Genomic DNA, 5574 nt, shown 5'->3' with positions numbered 1-5574 from the left:
GAGTCCTGGTGTCATTTTCCCATCCCTGCTCACTCTGGATTTCTAGCCCCAGCTGCAATGGCATCTCCCTCTTCACCTTATTCCCTGTCCCTTTGTCCCCTGTCAGCCTGTCCAATGAGCCTCACTCCTCAACCTGCCGGGTCCTGTGCCCCTGAAATTTGTGCCTCTGTGTCCCTTCATGTAATTCAACACATACAGGCATATTCAGACACAAATACAGTTAGTTACACATACATGCAAATAATCACACAGATACACATACACAGACATATAGACACAATTACACATCTAATCTAATAATAGACAAATATGCAAATTGACCGCACCTTCGCTACACCTAAGCCACGCCCACCAGCCAAGCCACGCCCACCAGCCCATCGGGACGAGTATGCAAATTACCCCAACAAAGATGGCGGCTAATTTGCATATCAAGATAGCGTCCAAAGAAGCCAAGAGCTGCAGAAGGGAGTAAAGCTTCAAAGAAGCAAGCAAGCCAGGCGGGGGGGGGGGGGGCGTGGAGGAGAAGGGCGGGGCTGGCGACAAGGGCGGGGTGGAGGCGGGGCAGGGGGCGAAGGGAAACTCGGGCAGGCTGGAGGAGAAGGTGAGGCTGGCGACAAGGAAGGAACGGAGGCGGGGTAGAGTGCAGCAGGAAATCCTATTGCAGGATTTTTCCTGCAACAGGAAAGCTAGTACATACATATAATATGGTAGGCACTTAGACAGACATGAGCAGAACAAGGACAATAGGTCAGGTATGGAAGGTCACCAGGGAGGAAATCTCTGAGTGCCTAGCAACAAGAAAAACTGGGAAAACCACGAACTTGCCCCCAGGATAACCTTTCCTCCCCTAGCATATGGCTGGCCGTGCAGTTCAGACCTCCCCTGACCCTTCCTCCCTGGGTGCCGCTGGTCATGCTGTAGACTCCCTAGAGGGGGAACGAACAAGGGGCCGGAGAAGAGCCTTTAAAGCAATAAGCCCCCAGGACAATGAGGTTCTGACTTACATGAAATATATCTAGGCCTCCGTTGTGTTTCAGCTCTAGGTCCAAAAAAGCAGCAAAACCAGACAAGCAATGCCATGGCAGGCATTAGGATCAGCTGCATTGACTAATGACCCTCCCTCCTGGCTCTGACCAATCAGTAGAGACCACGGCCCTGAAGGGGCACACCTGAAAAGCTAATGGATTTTCTAATGAGACCCGCCCATGGGGTCTCCCCAAAATCTCCTCCCTTAAACACCCTGAGAAGGGAGGACCCAGCACAGCTCTCTGTATGGAGTATGCCCACGCCTTTCCTCTCTCCCTACCCCCGTTTCCCCCCCCCTCTGCCCCGCCCCCGCACGTTTTTCTTTGCCTCTCTTTCTCCTAAGCTCCAAGGGCCCTTCTTTGCCTCTGTAACCTGTTTTCTGAGCCCATTTCTTCTACAGATCAGGATCACTTCTACCTGTGACTTTCTCTAAATAAACGTTCTCTTATAGCAGTGATGGCGAACCTATGACACGCGTGTCAGCACTGACACACGTAGCCATTTCTGATGACAGGCGGCCACTGAGGCGGCTGCATGCCGAGGATGAAACATTTGCTGCTCCTGAGGATGAAACATTTGCGACTAGAGTCTTGGAGTTAACTCTAGTCGCAAATGTTTCAACCTCCCCTATTAGACACTCTGTGCCGGAGGTCTGTAGGCCAAAACAACAGAAGTCTGGCACAGAGTGTCTAGTGCTGGGACTTCCAGTTAAGCTGGGATCTTAGCCCTCACTTCCACCAGCAGAGCAGGAAGCAGCGGAACGCAGCGGGGGATGCATCTCTGGGGGCCCTGCCATCACCAGTAACCAAATAACAGTTAACCATAGCAACCATTATCTACTGTTCATTATCCATCATTACTGAGATAAGTGAGGGGGAGGCTGGGAGAGGTGAGGGTTTGTGGCGTGCTATGGGTGCCGTTTCCCGCCATTAGAAATAGCAGCAGCCATTTTAATCCACATAAGAAACACCATCTTGCTCCATAGTGCAGACTCCATTTCCCACTATTACTGTTGTGCATCCTTATTAACCCATATTTCTGCTTATTAACCCTGCCCTTTCCTAAAAGACAGTTATATGCATCATTTTGTGGTTAGTTAGGCTAGTTAACCCCTAATTGCCTGCAGGCCTAACAAGCTATCTATAATTCTATCTTCTGTCACTGCCCCCCTGATGGAGAACCCAAAAAATAAAAAACTAAGGTTAAATAAAGGAAGTGGTAGTAGCAGTGGCCGACCCTTTCAAAAGACATGGACCGAGATGTATGGCTTTATAGAAAAAAATGGCAGATCATTTTGCGTTCTACGTACTGAAACGGTAGTAAGCAGAACATGGAATGTAAATAAACATTTTGAAACTAATCATTCCCAGCTCTTGGAAAAAAGTTAGGATGAAAGGAAGGAATACATTTCCAGGCAGCTACACCTTTATAAGAGCCAATCTAATTCCATCCTTAAATTTATAAAGACTCTACAAATTTAACATCTGCAAGTTTGAGCATTGCTCACTCTATAGCTCAGCATGGAAAAGCGCTCAGTGAGGGAGAATTTATTAAAGAAACTCTCCTAAGATGTGCACCAGTTCTATTTCACGATATGCAGAATAAAGATGCAATTATTAAGAGAATATCTGAGTTACCACTCAGTAGAAATATCATAAAAGATCGAATAATGAGACTGAACACAAACGTACAACATCAATTAAAGAGAGACATAAGGAAGTGTAAATATTTTTCGATCTCTCTTGATGAAACTACTGATGTCACATCACATGCTCAGTTGGCCATTATTGGTCGATATTCTGATGGTCTCACAATAAATGAGAGAAGAGCTGACAAAGTTAGTATCAGTGTCAACAAGTAAATCAGGAAGCGAAATATGTAAGGTTGTTATACAAACATTTCGTGACCTAAGCATTGATATCTCTAAAGTTGTGTCAGTGATGACAGATGGGGCACCAAATATGGTGGGGAAAAAAGTCGGATTTGTCGAATTGTTTACAGAAGCTATTGGACATCTGATTGTGCCTTTTCATTGTATTATCCATCAGGAGTCTTTATGTGCCAAGGCAGGATTCACCGACTTAAACAACTTAATGTCAGTTGTTACAAAAATAGTTAATTTAATAGCTGCTCGCCCCCTCCACAAGCGAGAATTTTCGGCACTTTTACTGGAGGTTGATTCCACCTACAGTGGACTGCTGATGTACAATAATGTAAGATGGCTGAGCCGAGGCAAAGTTCTTGAGCGCTTTGTGGTGTGCTTTGAAGAAATTAAGGTATGTCTTGACGATAAGGATCTGGGAAACTTTCCTCAGCTTAATGATGATAAGTGGGTCAACACCCTGATGTTTTTTACAGATCTCTCTGTTCATATTAATGAACTGAACTTAAAGTTACAAGGTTTTGGCAAAAGTATTGACGTTATGTTTGGATACATAAAAGCTTTTGAAAGTAAAGTTAAAATTTTCAAGCGAGATGTAGAAACTAAAACTTATAAGTATTTTCCTCAAGTAACAAAGTATTTTGAGAAGGCCAGTGCAGCTGTACAAAATGAAATGGAACTCTTGCATATGAAGTACCAGCATGTTTTAGACTCGTTACTTGACCAGTTTAGTGATAGATTTAGTCAGTTTAGAAGTCTAGAACAGACCATGAAAATAATTAAGTATCCTGATGTAGTAGTCTACAGTAGTTTGTAATTAAATGGTTTACAATGGATGCAAATTGATGATTTGGAGATGCAACTTGCAGAATTTCAAGACAGTATCTGGGCTCAGGTGTTTGTCGACTTGAGGTCAAAGCTTGAGAATCTGGAAAGGTGCCACTTCGAGAATCAAGAGGAGTGCCACTACGAACAGGAAATTTGGAGTGCCTAGAACCGACTACCAGACACTTTTAGCACCCTGAAAAATAAAGCAATGGCTTTACTCACAATTTTCCCCTCTACATACTTTTGTGAGGCCTTATTCTCAGTGTTTATAACAAAAGAAACAGATTGACAGATGAAGTTAGTAGCGCTTGCTTGGGCCTGAAGTGTACAAAATACCAACCTTCAATGGAAGATTTAGCCAATGAAATTCAGCAACAAAAAAGTCACTAACAGGCAGGTTAGTTAAAGAATTCCCCCGCCCCCTCACTTATCTTAGTTCACGGCACCCCACACAAGCTAAATAATATCAAGACCAACAAAAGAAACCGGCTGACGGATGAACAAAGAAGTCACTAAGCAGGTAAGTTAAATATTTAGTTTTTGGTTTATTAAGTACAATTATATATAACAATTATACATTTATGTTATTTAAACTATAAATATCGCAAAATAATGTTTTTTCCTCAAAGTGACACACTACCCGAGTTTTGCTCAGTGTTTTGGCGAAGTTTGACACACCAAGCTCAAAAGCTTGCCCATCACTGACCTAGGCAATAGGGACATTTACAGTCCGCTTTTCCTCAGCCACCATGCGCCGATACCTGCCTGTCTCCTGCAGGTGGAGCTGTGACTCATTTGCAGCAGATCAGGGGACATCATAAACCCTCACTGCTCATCGGCTCACGCCCACCTCCCATGGCCAGACCTCTGAAATAGTGCTGTGCAATAGAAATACAATGGGAGCTAGGTGTGTAATTTTAACTTTCTTGCAGCCATATTTAAAAATGTAAGAAGAAACATGAATAAGCACTTGAAAAGATGCTCAGTATCTTTACTGGTAACCATTAGGGAAACGCAAATCAAAACCACAATGAGATACCACCTCACACTCATTAGGATGGCTATTGTGAAAAAAAGAAAAAGAAAAAGGATGTGGAGAAATTGGAGCTCCGGTGTACTGTTGGCGGACATGCCAAATGGTATAATGTTGCCAGTGGAAATGCGGTCCTTTCAGGGGGCCTTCCAGGAGACCCCGTGTGGGAGGAGTGGTAAGGTTTACTGAAGTAAACACAAAGGTGTCTCAGCTCCGGCCGTCCCCCTGAAAGGAAAGTCCAGCCTTGTCTTCATCAAGCCCAGAACAAAGGCCCGCGTCCAGCCGGGGGTCCCTGGGGTGAGAATGCCCTTGGCAGGCAGCCCTGTGGTCCCCTGGAGCGTCTATGCTGTGAATGCTGCAACTCCCGAGGGAAGCAGGCTTATGCTGCCCCGTAGATGAGGCTTAACAATGCCTGATTCCCTTTCCTTCCCTTCTTTGTTAATACCTAGCGATCCCCGCTTAGACAGCCACTGTGGAAAACGGTCCGCTGGTTCCTCCGAAAATCAAACATAGGCCCATGCTCCCTCTTGGGAGCACGCCCGCACCCTCTTCCCCCACAGGCATGCGTCTCCTAAACTCTGAGGGTCCCCACACATTTGCAACCAGGGGAACAATGGGCAGCAGCAACTCATCCTGGACTATCCCCCCCACCCCACCCCCCACCCCATCTCCAAAGCACCTTTTCTCTGCCTTTTCAATGAGCCACAGCAGCCCCGCCTAGGCCCACTCCTTTCCTAGAACATTCCCAGAGAGCTAAGATATCCCCGCCTAGGCGCTCCTGTCGCTTCTTCTATCCTAAGCCCTT

This window comes from Eptesicus fuscus, chromosome 21 (genome assembly GCF_027574615.1).
Source record: "Eptesicus fuscus isolate TK198812 chromosome 21, DD_ASM_mEF_20220401, whole genome shotgun sequence".
Lineage (NCBI taxonomy): Eukaryota > Metazoa > Chordata > Mammalia > Chiroptera > Vespertilionidae > Eptesicus > Eptesicus fuscus.
Note: the sequence above shows the minus strand (reverse complement) of the source record.